The sequence below is a fragment of the Canis lupus genome, chromosome 5, assembly GCF_003254725.2.
Source record: "Canis lupus dingo isolate Sandy chromosome 5, ASM325472v2, whole genome shotgun sequence".
In the NCBI taxonomy this organism is placed as follows: Eukaryota; Metazoa; Chordata; class Mammalia; order Carnivora; family Canidae; genus Canis; species Canis lupus.
Window position 1 is genome coordinate 5,992,703 of NC_064247.1, and position 20,559 is coordinate 6,013,261.

At 43.1% G+C, this 20,559-nt stretch overlaps 2 long non-coding RNA genes across 4 annotated transcripts in view; both read left to right on the forward strand.

Annotated features, from left to right (window-relative positions):
• The window catches only part of LOC112671075 (uncharacterized), a 49,458-nt gene extending 32,013 nt beyond the window's left edge, over nt 1-17,445 (forward strand). For both annotated transcript variants that reach the window (XR_007410592.1, XR_003143370.3), the window contains exons 3-5: nt 14,086-14,202; nt 15,724-15,858; nt 16,761-17,445. This is a non-coding gene — a long non-coding RNA (uncharacterized LOC112671075). The remainder of the gene's footprint in view (nt 1-14,085; nt 14,203-15,723; nt 15,859-16,760) is intronic.
• LOC112671074 (uncharacterized) lies at nt 525-2,540 on the forward strand. 2 transcript variants are annotated; one of them, XR_003143369.3, is made up of 5 exons: nt 525-1,007; nt 1,298-1,403; nt 1,640-1,791; nt 2,210-2,369; nt 2,474-2,540. It is a non-coding gene; the product is annotated as an uncharacterized LOC112671074 (long non-coding RNA). The 2 variants fall into 2 exon arrangements; XR_004815873.2 differs by lacking the exons at nt 2,210-2,369; nt 2,474-2,540 and having other exon boundaries at nt 737-1,007; nt 1,640-1,897.
• Nucleotides 17,446-20,559: the final 3,114 nt, after the last annotated feature.

The window sequence follows — 20,559 nt, forward strand, 5'->3', positions numbered from 1 at the left end:
TTCTTCTCTATTACTTATTTCTGGTGCTGGGCATCAAAGAAAAAAATAAAAAGTCGGCACTGTTCTCTTAAAAATACGTCAAGGCCCCCAACTCTTTAACAACACAGGAAATGTCAAATATTATATGGATATAAATAACTCCGTAAAACACGGTTACAGGAACATCTGGCTTTGCACAGTTCCACGCACTCGGCTGGCGCAAAGATATTTCAGTAATACTATCCAGTCGTTGGGTTGTGTGACACTGTGGGGCACAGAAGGGAATTTGAGTGTCGAGTGAAAAATGTGCTTGTAAAAGGGTCTGAGTTGTTGTTTGTCTAATCCGTCCTAATCTGTTCAGTCATTTGCTCGGGGGAGGGGGGGCTCTTCAGAGGGAATACTGACCCCCTCTAGAAGCCGGTCTCTTAGACAGATACCCCCAGCGCCCTAGGGTTAGGGATGGAGGGCAGAAGGTTAACGACCCTCAGGACACAGGCTGCCCTGATGATAACTGGAGAGATCATTTTTAAAAGGGACATCTTAATTTTCTGAGGAACATGCCGCTTTATTTCGGTTCTAACCTTGTGGAAACAATCCGAAGGGGAAAACGGTGACAACACCTCCTTTGTTCCTGCCAGCTTTGCCTTTTGCCCCGCTCGGCTCCACTGTTCGGTCTCCCTTCTCTCCTTACGGCATCACGTTCCCCACTGTGGGCTTTCCTTTTCTTTTTAAGATCTGACTTCCTTGGGTGTTGGGCAAACTACCATTTGGGGTAGGCGGTTTGTGCAATGCAGACTACTTGGTGTTCATTTCACTTACACAGCCTTAAAAGAGAAAGTAAAACCCCCAAATAGATACACACAAGAACTTCACACAAGGCACGAAGGGCCTATGGTTTTCCTCTACGTCTAAATTACGATGCTCGGCATCATCAAGAGTAAGAGAGAGCAACAGTATCCCCCTCCAAGGGAGGCAAAGCCAGATGTCAATGAGAGCTGTATCTTGGATCCCTTTGGGCTCATTCTCAAGTAAGTTTTTAATTTCTTTATTCTTCAAATATTGAGTAATGACCATGGGCCAAGCACGTGGTAGGTAAAAAGTCAAGGCCCTTCCTTGTCTTCAAGGAGCTTAGAGTCCACATGGAAATCAATAGTAGCCTAGATCAGACTACAGCATAATATATAAATATTATAAATATAATAAAAAAATAAAGTGAACCACTGCAAAAAAAAAGAAATTCCAGGTAAAGATAACTTGCCTAAATATCCTACGAAATTCTTGGATATCTAGATGTATTGATATCTTTCTATCCCTTCAGGAGACTTTCTGGAAATCACTTGATCGTTCGTGAAAATCAAGTCTCCATGGTGCAAGCATGGGTGGCTGAATGGCAGTGCTGCCCAGCACTAGAACAGGAAGTGGAGGTGAGGCTGATTTCTCTCTGAGGCAGCTGGGGCGATGGTATTGAGATGAAAGATAATCCCTTCACTTGGAGGATGGTGGGTAAGGGTAAAGGTCTGTGGTAATCTGGCTCCCAGAGACCCACAGTGTTACCCTCAAGGCATTGTGTGTGTGTGTGTGTGTGTGTGTGTATGTTCTTTCTCTTACGACCTTATTTTATTCATTCATTAATTGGTTAATTCTACTACTGTCTGTTTAGAGAGCACCTTCTAGGAATGAAGATGTGAGGGGAGAAAACAATCCCTTGCTTTTGAGGAGCTCCGGCAGGTGGAGGAAATCCACGTAAATACACCAGGACAGCACGGTGGTGTTCAGGATCCGTGCTAGAGACTAGCAGGAGAGAACCATCAGGTTAGGGCGCAAAACCCCAAGGTGGGTGGGTGACCATCATCCGATAGGTCAGAGAAATTCTCACACTAATTATTCAAACAATAAATTGCATTCTCATTCAAAACTATCTTGATTGGCTGCATAATTTACTTACAATAATTGGAAAATTTCTCAATACCTCTTCACTACTTTCTTCTTCATAGACTTGGCTTTAAAACGGTGATCAGTGAGTCAGCTGGATTACAGACCCCTTCTGGGCTATGTACTTGGTCTTCTAGAACCTTGAGAGGGTGCTTTCTTGGGTTTATTCATTTGTGGGGTCCCAGCCCCCCCACACCCAGCCTGGCCCTGGCCGAGCACTGTTGAGTGTCACTTACCAACCTGCTTTTCAGCCGCTTCTAACGCTCGCTTTCTCCTTTCCCTTCCCATTCTACTCCAGAAACTTGACAGAGCAAACTGCCTTCAGACACCATTGAGATCATGACACAGGCCAGTACACTTCAGGAAATTCAAACTGACAGAAACCCCGGCCTTCTGCTATTGCAAAAGTGGCTTGGTGTAGCAAGACGCCAGCTCAGAGCCATGGGCTGCAACTAAAGGTTCTTGACCCTCTCTGCAGAGAAGGGAGTGCCTGGGGGGCTGAAAGCTTTGGCAGGGTTGAGATAAACAGTCAGGTTAAGGCATTTTTCATCTGTTTCACCAGATCTCATTATATTGTCAAACAAGACTGCAAGGCTCACAAGAAACAGCGACGGTATTCTTGTTGAGAGTTGGGGTAAGAAGTAAGAAATTATTTTTTTTTTCCCCTAAGGTTAATTCCCCTGATGCTGGGATGCCAGGCACAGTTGTCACTGGGATGAAGATGAGGGCCCAAGAGGGTGAGCTCTCGGAGCCTTTGAAGGAAAGCCTGATGGCACCTCACCTAGCCCTGCCCTGCCTGGTCTTAGGGACAAAAGAGGATTTAGCAATAGGCTTGCCTACATCCTATGCAGAGAGCTCCCTCCCTTAGGACCCCTACATGACATAAACAGAACATAAACTGTCCGTAATTGCATTTTCCCTCCCGGTGTCATTGTCTTACAGTCTCCCTTGTTGACTCCAGGAAAATGCCACCTTGCCTTTTTTTTTTTTTTTTTTTTTTATGACTTCTCTCACCTTTTCCAGGTTGAGTTAAATGTAGCAATCGCTTAGTCCTGATGATGGTCAAGTTAGCTGAATTACCACGCTACCCAGCCATGAGTCCAAATTGTCTAGAAGAGTGGTAATCCATGTGAGAATACTTACAGAGTTTAGTCCTCTGAAGAGGTCTTACCGAAATAGAACATCTGTATTTGAGAAAATCCGAAGCAAATGTCTGGGAAGTGACTTCTTTCATTAGCCACTAACTTCAATCGTAATCTTGTTTTATATTTGAATAGCGCATTCATTCTCATAGCTCACTTTTGTTTTCATCACAGAAAGCGGATTTACAATTTTTAAAGCTGTTCTTGCTTCATTTGGAGATATTTACTGAGTTACTAGCTTGTGAGGATGATCTTACTACGTTCCTCTCCCGCTTTTGCCATAATGATTTTAAGCCTTGTCTGCCCCTCCTGCACTTCTAGTGCCCCCACATCACCTCCTGCTCTATAGGTGATCTATATCTCTTTCCACCGAGACAATGGAAGCCATCAAGCTGGGAACACCTTTCACTTCCTGCCACCAAATCTGCATCCTATATCTGCCTCCATGTCACCCCTCTTCCTTCTTATGACAAGTCTTTAAGTAGCTATTTTACAGGGCAGGAAACGTGTGGAATGACCTGGAGAACTGTCGAATATCTTATAGGAAGTAAAAGGTGGTGGTAGGATTTGAACTCACATCGCCTGATTTTTGGTCTCAGTGCACTTCTCCCTCCTTTCATTTTTTAATAGACTTTATTTTTTTAAGAACAGTTTTAGATTTATAATAAATTGAGAGAAAGGTAAAATGATTTCCCATATGGCTCCTGCTCCCACAATTATTGGCATCACTTACCAAATGGTAATTTTATTTTTTTTTTTAAAGGCAAAGATGAACCTTCATTGACACGTAATCACTCAGAGTCCATAATTTACCTAAGGGCTCATTCTTGATATTGTATATTCATTGTGTTGGGACTAACATATAATAACATGTATCTATTGTTATAATGTTCTATAGACTATTATCATTGCCCTGAAAATCCTCTGTGCTCTGCCTAATTCATCTCCACCTCCACTTTCAGGCAACCACTGATCTTTTATTGTCTCCATAGTTTTGCCTTTTTCAGATGTCATATAGTTGGAATCACGGTATGTGGCCTTCTCGGATTGGCTTCTTTCACCTAGAAATATACATTTAAGGTTCCTTTGTGTCTTTCCATTGCCTACAGTCATTTCTTTTTAGAGCTAAATGATGTTCCATTGTCTGGATATATCGCAGTTTATCTGTCCATCTACTGAAGGGTATCTTGGTTGCTTCCAAGCTTAGTAATTATGACAAAGCTACTACAAACATCTGGGCAGGTTGTTGTGTGGACACAGGTTTTCAACTTTTTTGGGTAAATACCAAAGAGCACAACTGCTGGACTGCATGGTAAGAGTACATTTGGTTTTGTTAGAAACTGCCCAAGTATCTTCCAAAGTTCTGTACTATTTTGCATACCCATTAGCAATTTTTTTCCCCATTAGCAATTAATGAGAGTTCCTATTTAGTCCACATCCTTGGCAGCATTAGGTTTTGTCAGTGTTCTTGATCTGGTCATTCTAACAGGTCTGTAGTTGTATCGTTTTTTATTTTTATTTTTTTGTTTTTTTTTTCATTTGCATTTCTCTGATGACTTATGAAGTGGAGCATCTCTTCATATGCATATTTGCCATCTGCATGTCTTCTTTGGTGAGGTGTCTGTTAGAGTCTTTGGCCCATTTTTAAAATCAGGCTGTTTGTTTTCTCCTTGTTGAGTTTTAAGAGTTATTTGTAGATATTAGATAATAGTCCTTTATCAGGTGTGTCTTTTGCCAATATTTTCTCCCAGTCTGGCACTTGTCTTCTCATTCTTTTGATACGGGCTTTCACAGAGCAGAAAGTTTTAATTTTAATGAAGCCCAGGTTACCAATTATCTCTTTCATACATTACACCATTGTGCTGTATCTAAAAAGGCATCACCATACCCAAGGTCGTTTAGGTTTTCTCCTGTGTTATTTTATTTTTTTTTCCTGTGTTATTTTCTACATGTTTATAGTTTTGCATTTAAGCCTATGATCCATTTTGAGTTAATTTTTGTGAAGGGTGCGAAGTCTGTGTCTAGATTCGCTGTTTGACGTGTGGATAACCACTTGTTCTAGCACCATTGTTGGCAAGACTGTTTTTGCCCCATTGTATTCCCTTTGTGCCTTTGTCGAAGTTTACATCATTATACTTCTATGGGTTTATTTTTGGGCTATTCTGTCCCATTGATGATTTGTCTATTCTTTTGCCATTACCACACTGTTTTGATTACTGTAGCTTTATAGTAAGTCTTAAAGTTGAGCAATGTCAGTCTTCTAACTTTGTTCTTTTCCTTCCATATTATGTTGGCTATTCTGGGTCTTTTGCCTCTCCCTGGGAATCAATCGGTTGATATCTATAAAATAACCTGCTGAGATTTTGATTGGGATTGCCTTGAATCTAGAGGTCAAGTTAGGAAGGTTTGACATCTTGGCAATGCTGAGTCTTCCTATTCACGGATATTTCTCCATTTATTTTGTTCTTTGGCTTTATTCATCAGAGTTTTGTAGTTTTCCTCATAGATATCTAATATATATGTCAGACTTATACCAAAGTGTTTTAGTTCATTGGGTGCGAGTGTAAATGATTGGTGTTTCTAATTTAAATCCAACTTGTTTGTTGTTGGTATACAGGAAAACAATTGACTTTTGTATAATAACCGTGTATCCTACAATCTTGCTATCTAATCTCTTATTAGTTCCAGGAGTTTTCCCCTTGATTCTTTTGGATATTCTACATAGACAAGCATGTCATCTAGGAACAAAGATAGTTTTATGTCTTGCTTCCCAATCTTATACCTTTTCCTTTTTTATTGCATGAGTATTGTATCCAGTATGATGTTGCAAAGAAGTGGTGAGAAGGGAACATCCTTGTCTTGCCTCAATGCCCCTTTCCCTGCATTGTAGTGCCTTTTAATCTTTTAAATTAGGTAAGCAAGTATTTCATTTTTAAATGTTTACAACAGACATGTCCATCAACTGTTCATTCCCTCTTTGTCCATTTCCAATGGCCCTAAATTTGTGATTGTCACTGCAGTCATTTCACCATCATGAGGGAAGTCAATCTGGGGAGGAAGCTAAACAGAGAAATAGACCAAACACAAAATGCTTGCAGGAAATGAAGCCAAGGCCTTCGTTAAACCATAATCAAACATTCTCAGTTATGTTACTCATAGATTCCTGTCATTTCGGAACCACTTTTAGGTTTTCTGTCACCTATAACACAGAGCATAATTGACTGACACAACTTTTGCTGATTAATATATTTTTCTTACAAATAATTCAGAAAATTCTGAAAAATATAAGGAAGAAAATAAAAATCACCCTAATTGCACAACCCAGAACAATTATTATTAACATTTTGGGGATTTCTTTTCAGTTTTTATTGAGAAGAAATTAGAAATTAAGATTATTATACAGAAAAGCTTTATTGCTTATTTTTTTCCCAAACATTACATGAAAATTTACACAATCCTATGTAATCATTACAAATTTTTTTTTAAATGGCATCATATTCCAACCATTGATATAATTTTTCAAAGTTGTTGAAACGGAACTTAGTTTTGCATACTCCTTTGTAATGTCCTCAATTTCACTTTTTCTCACTTGTGTTATATAAGATAGATTTAGTTTTCATTACACAATCATTTATTGGACACTTACTACATGCCAGGGATAGGCTGTGGGGCTAATTCCTGCCCTCACAGGGCTCACCGTCAGAGTGGCGGGGAGGCAGGCATCTATCAGAAACCACAAAGATAAATTCATTATTACACAGTGAGGCTTATGTTAAAGGAGAGGAAATGTGCATGATGTTAGAATGGTGTAGAATACAGGTAGGCCTGTGGATAGAGAAGAAGGAGGGGTGTGAAGTGAAGGGAAGTGCTCCAGGCAGAAATCAGGTTGAGTGGATTAGGCAAAGAAAGCTAGAATGAGGGAGGGGAATGGGATAGGGGAGACTCTTCTCCACAGAGGAAAACACAGTGGGTAAAGGTCATGTGTCAGGAGGTAGGTAAGCACATTTGAGGAACAGGAAGGTCAAGATCGTTGAAATGTAGGGATGGGAGAGGAGGGTGAGGCTGAGAGAGAAGAATGAGGTAAGGCTGAGAAGGGAAAGTGGTGGTGAGGCTGATAAGGGAGGATGGGGGTGAGGCCGAGAGGAGGTATATGGGGAGGGTGAGGCTGAGAGGAAGAGTGGAAGAGAAGTTGATAGGAGGGCAGGGACCCGACCAGGAAGGACCTTCTCTTTTCTCTTAATTTTTTTTTCTGGGGCACATGGATGGCTCAGTTGGTTAGGTGTCTGCCTTCAGCTCAGGTCATGATCCCAGGGGTCCTGGGATGGAGCCCCGCATTGGGCTTCCTGCTCACTGAGGAGCCTGCTTCTCCCCCTCCCTCTGCTCCTCCCCTCACTTATGCTCTCTCCCACTCAGTCTCACTCTCTCTCTCTTAAGTAAATAAATAAAATCTTTTTTAAAAAATAAAAAAAAATTAATTTTGTTTTATCCTGACTGAGACAAGCGGGAGTCTTCAAAGACTTTTGTGGGGAACTGATAGTATTGATATGGGGCTTGCAAAGCTTATTGATGACACGGTAGGTGGGAGGTTACTGGTGGTGAGCTCTACCACCTTTGAGAGAGATGTAGCTGCTGGTTTGGGCAAGTGGTGGAGGAGAAGTTGTGGGTAGGAGATGTTGATTCTTATGGAGAGGGCCTGGTGACAGGTGGATGTGATGAGTGGAAGAGACACCTTGTTTCTGGGTTCATGGAAATGGATGGAGGGGTGCACTAAGAGAGAAGGTCACAAGTATAGTGTGGACCAGAAGAGGCTGAGGCAGTGGAGCTATCATGGGCCGTGTGGCTTGTAGCTCTAGAAAGGTCTAGGCTGGAGAAACACATTGTAAATCATCAAAAACAAGATCGAAATTGCAATCATGGGCATGGAGGAGATTGTCTTTTATGAAGGAGAATGTAAGTGAGATTCCTAATCACAAAATGGTTTAAGGTAGGTCTTCAGTAGCACCAACTTTTTTTTTTTTTTAACTGAAGTATAGCTGACATACAATATTAGTTTCAGGTATACAACATAGTGATCCAACATTTATACACATTACAAAAGTATCGCCATGGTAAGTGTAGTTACCATCTGTCACCAAACAGTTATTATGGTGTAACTGACTTGTCACTATATTACTTTTCATCCCAATGACTTACTGATTTTATAACTGGGAGTTTGTATCTCCTTCATCTGTTTCACCCATTCCCCTTCCCAGCTGCTCCCTCTGTGACATCCACCAATTTGTTCTCTGTATTTACAAGTCTGTTTTCTGTTTTGGTTTTGTTGGTTTTGTTTTTTGATTCCACATATAAACAAACTCATGGCATTGGTTTATCTTTGTCTGACTTAATTTACTTAGCAGAATATCCTCTAGGTTCATCCACATTGTAACAAGTGGTAAGATCTCAAACTTTTTTATGGCTGAGTAATATTCCTGTGTGTGTGTGTGTGTGTGTGTGCACGTGCGCACGCACGTACTCATTTTGTTCACTTATCTATCAGTGGACGCTTGGGTTGCTCAAGAACATCAACTTTTGATGGCTGGATGGGGAGGATAAATCTCCAAGAAGCAGCAGAGAAGTCCAAGAATAAGCTGAACAGTGCGGAGTCTCGGTATTGAAAGGAAGAGAGTGTGTCAAGAGATGCAAGGTCCTAATAAACACCTAGAGTAGCAGAGAGGTCGGCAGAGATGCGTACTGAAACATGCTGTTGGATATTGTGGCATTTGGGCTTTTAGTGACTTTAGCAAGACCTATTTCAGGGACATTATGGGGGCAGAAGCCTGGTTGTGATTTGAGAAAAGGTTAGGAGAAAAAGGAATGGAAGCACATTTCATGAAAAACTTCTTAGTAATTTTACTGAGAAGTGGAGCGGAGAGTTAGGGCTAATGTGGTTCTCAGCCTTGCCTGTACACTAGAATTATGTGAAATGCTTTTAAAAACCCCAATGCCAAGGTCATTCTCCAGACCAACTAAACTGGAATCTCTGGGAGTTGGACCCAAGCACTGGGACAGTTCATAAAGCTCCCAGGTGGCTCTAATGTGCAACCCAAATTGGCAATTACCAGGTTAAAAGGAGTTGTGGGGTTGAAATGATATACAAATCTATTTTAAGGATTTGCAGGGACTCGAACGTGCTTAATTGTTGATAGGAGGGGTCCAGGTGGGAGGGAAGAGAAGGCACCGTTGTGTGTGTAATCCTGAGCTGCAGGGGAAAGAAACACGGCCACAGTGGAATGTGTTATGCTTTTAACTGCACCATTGGTTACCTTGACATTTAGAAAAATATTTTAATCTGCATTTCTTTAATTACCCAAAGTCAAGAGTAAAGTTGCTTTCTGAAGCACTTCCTATAGGAAATAATGCAGCTAAGCATTTTCCATACACCTTTTCTTCCTTTTCCTGAGTTTTTAAGCCAAATAATGGTTGCAAAATCATTATTTTTTTTACATCCTGCACGTTCCTTTTTAAAAACCTCTTCTGACATTTGCATTTAGTTCTGCAACCGTGGTTTAAGGCAATTGTTTAGAGTTAACTCTATATGTAGTTTGTTAAAATGCTGCGTGCTGGTGTGATGCTTTTATGACATCCCCACTCCTGGGTTTTGAAATCCCTCCCTCATTTGGTATGTTTGTTTTAAAAAAGGCATACAGCATGGTATTTTCTGAACTCTTGAATAACTGAAAATATTTCTTATTACCTTCACAAGTGAAAGACAACAGCAGTGAGCATGGGATTTTGGTATTTCAACATTCTCCACAAATACTCTGCCAATATTGTTTACTGTTCCACTCTAGGTAGCTTGGTTTTCTACCTATATGTACCTACAGAGTGTTTTCCTGTTATCTTATGTTTATAATAAATTCCCAGGACATGTCTCTTTTTTGTAGATTTTGCTTGGGACATGGTGAACACTTTTGGTTTCAAGGACATTTGAACCTCCTAAAAAAAAAAAAAAAGTGTTCTTTAGTCAAGATTCCAATTCCAATTCCAACTCTCATTCCAGCAGTTTGGGTTTATTCCTTGGGGGTCACTGTCAGCCTTAGACACAGTCATCACCCTTTGTCATCTGCGTCTCTTATTTTTTCTCTGTTTTCAGTTGACCATTTTCCTTAGCAGTCTGAAAGAACTTTTCAAGTTCATTCTCCAGTTACTAATTCTTTTTCCTGTAATTTCCACTCTCCATTTTCTTGCCTTCAATGTAATTCTGAGACTATATTTTTCATTAGTTTGCAATCTTCTGTATTCTGAATCATGTCCTCTTAATCTTTTTGTTTTCGTTCCAAAATCATTTGTTGTCTCTCCTTGGGTGCACTGTTACTCTGTCAAAGAGACTGTATCTTCTGGCATTCTATTGAAGCCACCATGTTAGAGGTTTGCAATGTTTCAGAGCCTTTATGATGGTGTACCTTTTCTTGTGCTCTGTAACTTTTTTCCCCCCCACAAGACCCGTGGCTAACCAAACAAAATGTTTGCCAATATTCAGTATGCAGATTGCCTGTGTATGCCCTTTGTATCCTTAGGCATGTGTTCAATTCCCTGTTTATTTCAACAGGTATATGTGTCAGGCTGGTATAGACTCAATGTCTGCTAGTTCCTCAGCCAGCTTCCTTAACTGGCATGAGAGAGCATCTTCCAGTGCCCATAGTTTACTTTTCTCTGCCAAACTGAACACAGAGGCTGTGTGAACCCCTTTAAGGTCCAGCAGGTGAGGCCATGGGGGCTCGCTTTGCTTGTCTATGTTCCCTCACTGGGCTTTTCTTCTGAGGCTCAGGTCTCACAGAAGGCAATGGGCTGCTTCTAGTCCTCACACCCAGCTTGTCACCTTTTTTTTTAATTTTTTTCAGATTTGCAACCTCTAAGTAGTTGTGTAAGCAAGTCCTTGAGTGTGTGTGTGTGGGGGGAGCTGGGGAAGTGACACACTTAGGGAGGAAAGTGCTGCATGACAGAGGGGGGCAGCTCACTGGCTTCCCTACTGATCCTGATCTTGTAACCCTGAAGCAAAGTGGAGTGATGAGCAGATGGATTTGACTTGTTCCCCGCCCTGTGGACTGCTTTCATCAGCCGAGTTCTATAGGGTCTGTAGACAGTGGGTCTCTTCAGATTGATCAATAGTCTTAAATGTTGGTATCGTGAATTTTTGTCTTTTTCTCTCTTAATATGAATGTTAAATGGGAGGCTGGCAAAGTTTTCATTGAGGGACTTAAATTGAGGCCAGATGTCATTTTGTACTTTTCTTTTACAATTTGAGTGGTGGTACCATAGAAATAAATCTTAATCAAGTAAGATGAAAGCTTTGGGCAAAGGTGAGGACATGGTGAGAGCCAGCCTGATGATATGCAGCAGGTGGCTTGTGGACTGTGCCCCTCAGCATGGGATCAACATTTCTTTTTGCTGCACTCTGAAGGACGTACTATTCCAGACTCTCTTGCACCTCTTAGACTGTAGATCTCTCCTTTCTGGGGGATTCTGAGACCTCGTCCATCTCCTAAAACTATTCCATTCCTTCTAGTAGAATGCTTAGAAATGAGTGTTACAGCCCAGTGTTTATAGCAGCAAGTCCACAATAGCCACACTATGGAAGGAGCCCAGATGTCCATCGACATATGAATGCTGCAACCACTCTGGAAAATGGTATAGAGGTTCTCCAAAAAGTTGAAAGTAGAGCTACCATATGACCCAGTAATTGCACTGCTGGGTATTTACCCCAAAGATACAAATGTAGTGATATGAAGGGGCACCTGTACCCCAGTGTTTACAGCAGCAATGTCCATAAGAGCCAAGCTGTGGGAAGAGCCCAGATGTCCATCGACAGATGGATGGATAAAGAAGATGTGATATATATATCAAAGAGAATGAAGTGTTACCGTTTGCTACAATGTGGTTGGAGCAAAAGGGTATTATGCTAAGCAGAATGAGTCAGTCAAAGAAAGACAAATACCATATGATTTCACTCATATGTGGAATTTAAGAAATAAAATGGATGAACACAGGGGCAGGGAGGGAAAAATAAAATAAAAGGAAATCAGAGAGGGAGACAAACTATAAAAGTCTCTTAACTCTAGGAAACAAACTGAGGGTTCCTGGAGGGGTGGGGGTGGGGGAATGGGGGTCACTGGGTGATGGACATTAAGGAATGTGTTGAGCATTGGGTGTTGTATGCAACTGATGAATCACTAAGCTTTACCTTTGAAACTAATAAAAGAAGGAAAGAAAGGAAAAGAAAGAAAGAAAGAAAGAAGAAGGAAAGAAGAAAAGAAAGAAAGAAAGAAAGAAGAAAGAAAGAAAGAAAGAAAGAAAGAAAGAAAAAAAGGAGTGCAGCAGCATCTAATTGTGTGGGAAGAAGTTAGAAGAGAGGGTGCTGGCAGACTGAGACCCTTGGGTGTGCCTGAATAAGACAAATGGGTGCCTTCCAGACATTGCATAGGCTTTGCTGGCTCCCTGTTAGAAATACCTATGGATCAACAGAAGGGAGTTGCCTGGAGGTCTTGCCAGAATATTTGCGAGAAACACCAAGAGTATTTAGAAGTCAGAGCCTATTCCATTGATTTAATAGTAGCCAATATTTACTGAGAACCTACCATGTATCAGGCACTGAAATAGGTATTGGGGATACAACAGTCAACATGATACATTCTCTGCCCTTAAGCAACCTGCAGTCCCCAGGAGGGGACTGTTGAATTAATCTCAGTAAATTGCTGAAAAAAGTGATGCATAAACTCTAGAAAGAGAAAAGCACACATAGGAGAGAGTTGATACTTTTAAAAGTTCTATTATTGAAGAATATATTCTTGAGTTGAAAGAAGCCCTAAATCTGCAAAATCAAAGGAGGCACCCAGATCCACTCAAGTTAAATTTTTTTAACTATTTATTTATTTATTTATTTATTTATTTATTTATTTATGAGAAAGAGAGCAAGCAGTGGGTAAGGGCAGAGGGAGAGGGAGAGAAAGAATCTCAAGCAGACTTCCCACCAAGCACGGAGCCCGATATGGAGCTCAATCCCATGACCCTGAGATCATGACCTGAGCTGAAACCAAGAGTCAGCCGCTCAACCAACTGAGCCACCAGGTTCCTCCAAGTACCTTAAAAAAGGCACACATGCGTTGAGCAGTTCTACAGCCAGATTGTTTATTTGCCTTTGAAGTCTGGCTCCACCATTTATGTGATGTTTGAATTTAGGCCATCCACTTCATCACTGGGCCTCAATTTTCCCATATGTAAAATGGAAATAACAATAACATTTACTTCAAAATGTTGTTGTAAGTATTAAATGATTTAATACATGAAAGCTGTTTAGATTAGTGCCCAGCATATAGTAGGTGCTCAATAAATATTAGGTGCTCAGCACCTAATTATAAAATTAGGTAAAATTAAAATTACAGAACTTCAAAGTAAAGGAGAAAATGTATTGATTTCCAAATGAAAAGAACACATTATACATTAAGTGAGAAGCAATCAGACTCACATCTGACTTCTTATCTATACCAACGGACCTTAGGAGGTGGTCAAATAACCCAACAATAACAAATCTGAGCAGAACCCACCTGGATTAAAAGTCTTCTTTCTGGTCATGTACAGTACATGCTAAATAAGGATTCAGAAAAGAAAGTATAGATCATACTGATTGCAAGGTGCATTTTAACAACATCCTGAAACTAAATCTTAACAAAATGAGCTGGTAAAATGGGGAAGGAAAAACATCATAAAAATAACTTTTGGGGTAAAGAGGAGTAAGGGGAAGGAAAATGTTTCAAATATCCCATATGGGAACTTGGAGAGAAGTAGGGGAAAAGGCCATGTTGGCAAGAGAAATTGTTGGTGTTTTGACTGATATGATGACAAAGATGCCAGATGAGGGTGCTGGGAAAAGAAAAACACTAATTGACTTTCTCCTTTTAGCATTCACTTTAATTTAGGGTTTTGATAAGCTACATTCAAAATGTTTACGCTGTGAGTACAATTACCTTTTTTTTTTTTTTTTTTTTTAAAGTAGGCTCCATGCTGGGTGTGGAGAGCCCAAAGTGGGGCTTGAACTCATGTCTCTGAGACCAAGACCTGAGCTGAGATCGAAAGTCAGGTGCTTACCAACTGAACCACCCAGGTGCCTTAGGTACAACTACCTTTTTTCTTTAGGTTAGCATTGTAGGTAGGACATAAATTATTTGAAAACATTATATGGTCTCATTCATTTGGGGAATATAAATAATAGTGAAAGGGAATAAACGGTAAAGGAGAAAAAATAAGTGGGAAATACCAGAAAGGGAAACAGAAGATGGAAGACTCTTAACTCTGGGAAACGACTAGGGGTGGTGGAAAGAGAAGAGGGCAGGGGATAGGGGTGACTGGGAGGCAGGCACTTGACGGGATGAGCACTGGGTGTTATTCTGTATGTTGGCAAATTGAACACCAATAAAAAATAAATTTATTATTAAAAAAATAAAAAAGAAAAAAGAAAATTCTAATTATAACAATATAATTAATAATTCGACCAAAATGTAGCTACGAGTAGCAAAGTTTATGGAGTAAATACAGAACAATTTATTATTTATATGTCTTGATTTTATTCTCACCCAAACATTGTTGTTTCATTTCATCAGTCAAGCCTTTGAAATAATAACTAAATTCAGATGTCTTTGATATTTTGCTGACTTTCAGTATTATAAAGACCATAGCTTGGGGCACCTGCGTGGCTCAGTTGGCTAGGTGTTTGCCTTCCACCCAGGTCATGATCCCAGGGTCCTAAGATCAAGCTCCACATCATACTGGGCTCCCTGTTCAGTGGGTGGTCTGCTCCTCCCTCTCCCTCTGCCCACCCCCCCGCTGGTGCTCCTTCTCTCTCTCTCTCTCTCACTCTTGCTCTCAAATAAATAAATGAATAAAATCTTAAAAAAAAACAAAAAAGATCATAGCTTTACACATTTAAAAAAAAAAAAACATGTTGTCACTGTAAAGTTTTATTTATCAAGCCAGGAGGATAGAACATATATATTTACCAGTATATAAGCCTGAGTTAAACTTTTACTTATTTTTTTCAAAGATTTCATTTATTTATTCATGAGACATACACACACACACACACACACACACACAGGCAGAGGGAGAAGCAGGTTCCCTGCAGGGAGCCCAATGTGGGATTCGATCCCAGGACCCCTGGATCACGACCTGAGCCAAAGGCAGATGCTCAACCACTGGCTCAACCACTGAGCCACCCAGGCGTCCCTTTAAATATTTAAACTTTTAAATATTTAGGCCTATGCTATGTTGGCTTCCACATTTGACCTGGACCCGTTGCTCAGAGCTTAGCTGCCACTGTGCTTTTAGTATTATGTCAGAGGGAATCTGTTTAAGTGAGCATTTTTTAATTGAAACCTATTAGTAATTCCCATGGTAAAGGATTATAATATATATCTGCATTCCTGACATGGTAGGAATCATTTTGCTCCTGTAACATGGAGATTATATTTATACTGTTCATTTCTTCCCATTGTGAAAAGAAAAGTTTCAGCACAAAGTTGGAAAAAGGAGAAACCCTTAAATAGTGGGGGAAAATCTGAATTAATGAGGAATCACCGTGGCCCTTCATGTCCACAGAGCCTTTTTGCTAGCACATTACTCAACATGCTCTTTCCAGTGTTTGAGAAGGTTCGCTGACAAATGATTTGGAGTAACCCTGACCCTGCTTAACGTGAGATGTTCCTGTCAGTTCCTGACCGGCATCATGGTTTGCTCGTCTCTCTACCTCCAGGTGTGGAGTAGTTGATGTCAAGTAAGTGTTCGTTGAATTGAAAGTTCCCCTAAGTGTGGCCAGAGGCAGTGTCGTGCAGTAGAGAGAGCAGGGGTTCCGGAGACAGACTGCCTTGGGTCCAGAGCCTTGTTGTGACATGGAGTTCCTGGGTGTCCCAGGGCAGAAACTTCATTTCCTTGGGTGTCAGTTCTCCGATCTGGAGAATACTAGCACGTACCTCAGAGGGGTATGATAAGTTAAATGGGTTAATACGTTCAAAGTATACAGATCAGCAGGTGCTAGATAGACATGTGCTCCTCTTATTAAGGAGGGGCTACCGTGAGATTCGATTCTACATTAAGTGAGGATCTGGCCTGTGCCTGGCTGATGGAGGCCACATGTGGGTCGATCACGTGCCAGGCATTGTGCTTAACTGTGAATGTCAGAGTCAAGAGGACTGAGTCACTGCCTTCTTTGGTTATACGGAAAGGGGTTCGGGTAAGCAATCAGGTGATCACAGAACAGCTTATTTTATAACATGGTTCTGGAAACTGGGGACATGCAGGAGAGATCTCTGCCCCAGTGTTGGGCAGTCCGAAATTATTTCCTAAAAAAAGTGGAGTCAAGACTGATAGAAACGCTTTATGCTCATAAAGGGAAGTGAGGAATCAAGATCCACTGAGGTTATGATGGCATTAGATGGTGTTTGCTTGAAATCCCAGGTATTTAAGGAAAAGCAATTGTGGGTGGAGGGGGTCAGCATTCCTGACTGGTGGCAACAGCCATCCAGACCACAGCCTTGGGGTCCCCATTTGTGAGCTGCCAGGCTCTCTGTTTTAAGGATCATTTGGTGTCCTGTTTGTCTTAGCTTGCGTCCGAACGACCACCATCACTGGGTTTACAGGGTATTGATTTATCTTTTGAAACATGTCTTCCTCTTCTAGATACTTCTTCACAAGTTTCCTGTTTCCATCAGAACCAACACATCCTGTGGAGACTTCCGGCTCATGGATGAAGCGTGTGCACCAGGAGAGTCAAATCGCATCGAATGCTTCCCAAAGGAGTTCTCTTTTCCCCCTTTTCACTGGCTTCCTTCTTTTCTCTTATCTCTGCTCCAGTCCCCTCTTGCTCCAAATCCTCAGACTTCCTCTGTAGATTCCAAAGGATGATTTCAGAGGCCGGGAGCTCGGGGGCCTGTGTTTGAGCAGGACCCTCATGGGCCTCCTTCGGCTCCGGGTAAAGCCCTGACGTTGGCCCAGTCACACGAGCAGTATAAAATCTGTAGGTAATTAAAGAGCTCTCAACTCTCCTTTCTGCCCTACAAATACATCCCCCGGGAGAGCCATCGCCGTTTCATAACCCTCATGCACCAGGGTCAGGGCAATAAAGGCTGCTGGAACTCCAAAGGTTAGACGAGAGGAGGTAGCTATTCCTCTTTGGTACCGCAGTATGCATTAGCCTCTCTGCTCCCCCAGGCGTCCTACAGGCAGGAGCCCCCAGACATGTGACTTTTATAGGAGCTAAGAAACCTGGAGAGTGGGGGGTAGAGCGGTATGTGCCACGGTAGGGAGCTGACGTGGGCTTTCCCTATCTGAAAATGGAGTCAGCCCAATTCCCTCCCTCCCTCCCTTCCTCCCTGTCTCTTTCCTTCTTCCTTCCTCCCTCCCTTCCTTCCTTCCTCCCTTCCTTCCTTCCTTCCTTCCTTCCTTCCTTCCTTCCTTCCTTCCTCCCTCCCTCCCTCCCTCCCTCCCTCCCTCCCTCCCTTCCTTCCTTCCTTCCTTCCTTCCTTCCTTCCTTCCTTTCTTCCTCCCTCCATCCCTCCCTCCTCCCTCTGCTGAGCACCTGTCCTTCCAGCCTGTGGCTCTGCGAACCTAGCAATGCATAGAGTGAAAACATGACAAATAGGGAACACGTAGTCAACTTGATCATTAAAACCCAGATCCAGTAACTCACACTTTATTTCTTTTTTTTTTTAAGATTTTATTTATTCATGAGAGACAGAGAAAGAGAGGCAGAGACACAGGCAGAGGGAGAAGCAGTTTCCATGCAGGGAGCCCGACGTGGGACTCGATCCCCGGACTCCGGGGTCACCCCCTGGGCCAAAGGCAGACACTAAACCGCTGAGCCACCCAGGGATCCCCCTCACACTTTATTTCTCTTGGATTTTCCTGTTTGGCTTTGACAATGGTGGAATGAAATCATCACTTGCCAGAGCCTCCTTTCCCATCGGCTGCCTGTAGCAGTCTTAGCCTCCTTAGGGAGCTGAGAGGTCCTTCCAGTGGCCAGAGCTGCAGAGGGTGCCGAGGCCCATCTGGGGGGCTTGTCCTTCCCTGTCCCATTTTCCTTAAGACACCATAGATTTTTTTTTTTTTTAATGAGAGAACCCGGAGGGTCTTCCATGGGCCCACTTGAGGCGTGTGGGAGTGTGGCCCAGGCCTGTGGATCTCCGGAGCGGCCAGCAGGCCCTGCTTGCCGGGGGCCCCCTGCAAATAACCCTGAAAGCTGGAGGTGATGGGAAAATCATCCAGCGGGAAAGGGAGGGGGAGAAGTCCACGTATTTGTGGTAGGCGGCTCCTGCTGCTTTGGGCCCCTCCAGGGTGAGATTCCAAGCTGCATGGAGGCTCAGGTGGCCAGGAAGGCCAAGGGGCCGCGCAGTGGCTCTCTCGGCTTCTTTGGTCGTCCCTGCTAGGATCTGTAGTTTATCGACTTGTACAGGGCAGTGGCTTCTAATCGGTGGAAGCAGGTGGGCAGAAGCAGAAAGGAAGGGGAGCAGCGTGGGAGGGGCGCCGCGGGCTCCCTGGGTGACAGCTCTGCGCGGTGCGGGCGAGCCGGCGGCCACCAGGCGGCGGGCTCCCAGGCGACAGGCCGAGGCCCAGGCTGCTGGGCTGCCCGGGCTCCACCCGCCCAACGGAAACCTTCCAGAAACCCTGGACCCTGGATGGATTACGCTGCCTGGCCCCCCGGGGCGAGTTCGGCACCTGCATGTCAGTGGTGTTGGGAGCAGATTCTAGAATAGATCCTGACCCCCCTCCCCCAGCTGAGGGTGGATGGATGTGAATGTCCTGGACTCATAAGGGATCCCCTGGCAAAAACAGGACGTTTGCACCGTGCTAATTCTGTTTAATTATTTATTTTTTTAAAGAGTTTGTTTGGTTGTTTTTTTTTTTTTGCCTCTTTCTTTCTTTCTTTCTTTCTTTCTTTCTTTCTTTCTTTCTCTCTTTCTTCTTTCTTTCTTTCTTTCTTTCTTTCTTTCTTTCTTTCTTTCTTTCTTTCTTTCTTTTTTTTGCCTGTTTCTAAAATGCTCCCAAAGCTAGCCTGCAAGTTCGGGATTGGGCAGCATGTATGTTTTTTTTATTCTTTTTGCACCGTGGTGCGCAGCCAAGCTGAGGGCGGTCATTTTTGCAGGGTAGTGGCCCGCAATAACCCACCTTGCGCACCACCCAGAGTGTGTACTCCTTGTCCTTTATGCCCTGGGCACCTGGCTTGCCCAGCCCCTGCCCTGGTCCCTCACTGCGGCTCCCAACAGGGAGCTAGCTCATCAGGGACAGATCCTAGGAGATAGAGCTTGTGCAAAATGGGAGAACGTTCCCGAGTGACTGACTCTTGCTTCCCCGAGGCCGGGCTGAATTTTGTCTTGGATCTGAGGTCAGTTTTGGCTCCAAACCTGTTTGGACCTAGGTTCAGGTATTTGAGATCAGCGACATCCAGCCATGCTGCCGACGCCCATGGCACTGGGTCATCGCAAGGGCACCCCTCCCTGCCCCTCTGCCCATTTTCCCTCTTGTCCCATCACTTCCCTGCTCCCCCTACCTCCCTCCCGACACCCGGTGCAGCCCCAGGAGCTCTCCGGATGACTTTTCATCATCCTCTCCCATTTTTAAACCACATTTTATTTTTAAGTGTAATTTTACAACTAAACTTCGTGGTTTCCTACCTCAGCTAGAACTCAGACTTTCCTATCAGCTCTTACTTGCTTTTAATCACCTCCTTTCCATGACCCCATAATTTGGGGTTCAAACCTCAGATCTCCCTCTCTCATCTCAAGCTTCATTTAAATCTTTCATTCCTTGGTCCTCACAGAGGCTCTTACACCAATTTCTTTTTTTTTTTCTTACACCAATTTCATAGAATAAAAGGGGGACACCATGAGGAATTACCATTCCCATGTGTCCACTGGCTATTTACATGCTTCTCTATACCTGTCTACACCTGTACCTCCCTCCTCCCACTTGGCGCTGAGCAGAGGGGCAACCCACTCCCCCCTAACCTCCCCGCTGTCGGCCTGCTGGTTCCTGAATCTCCCGAGTCACACTTCCTCTCCCTGGGTCTCAGCCTCTCTCTGTGACTTGCTCTCCTAAGCTTACAAAGGTGTGGCACTCCTTGCATCCTTAAACCCGCCTGTCTCGGCCACACTCCCACTCCCACCTACAACCACATTTCTCTTTCTCTCTCCAGGCAAACTTCCCCAGAGCAAGTTTTCATTTGCTGTCCCCATTGCCCCACCTGACATTTACTCCCTGGCCCCGCATCCCAAACGGATCTTGCCCCAACTGGTGCCACCCGGCCCAGGAGCCCCGAAGGGAAAATGATCTTACAGCTGTGAACCGAGTCTCAACAGAGTCATCCGTGAGGGAGCGGTGAAAGTGAAATTCGGACTTAGGTTTTATTTGTTCTAATATCAGGGCGCCCGGGTGGCTCAGTTGGCTAAGTGTCTGCCTTCGGCTCAGGTCAGGACCCCAGGGT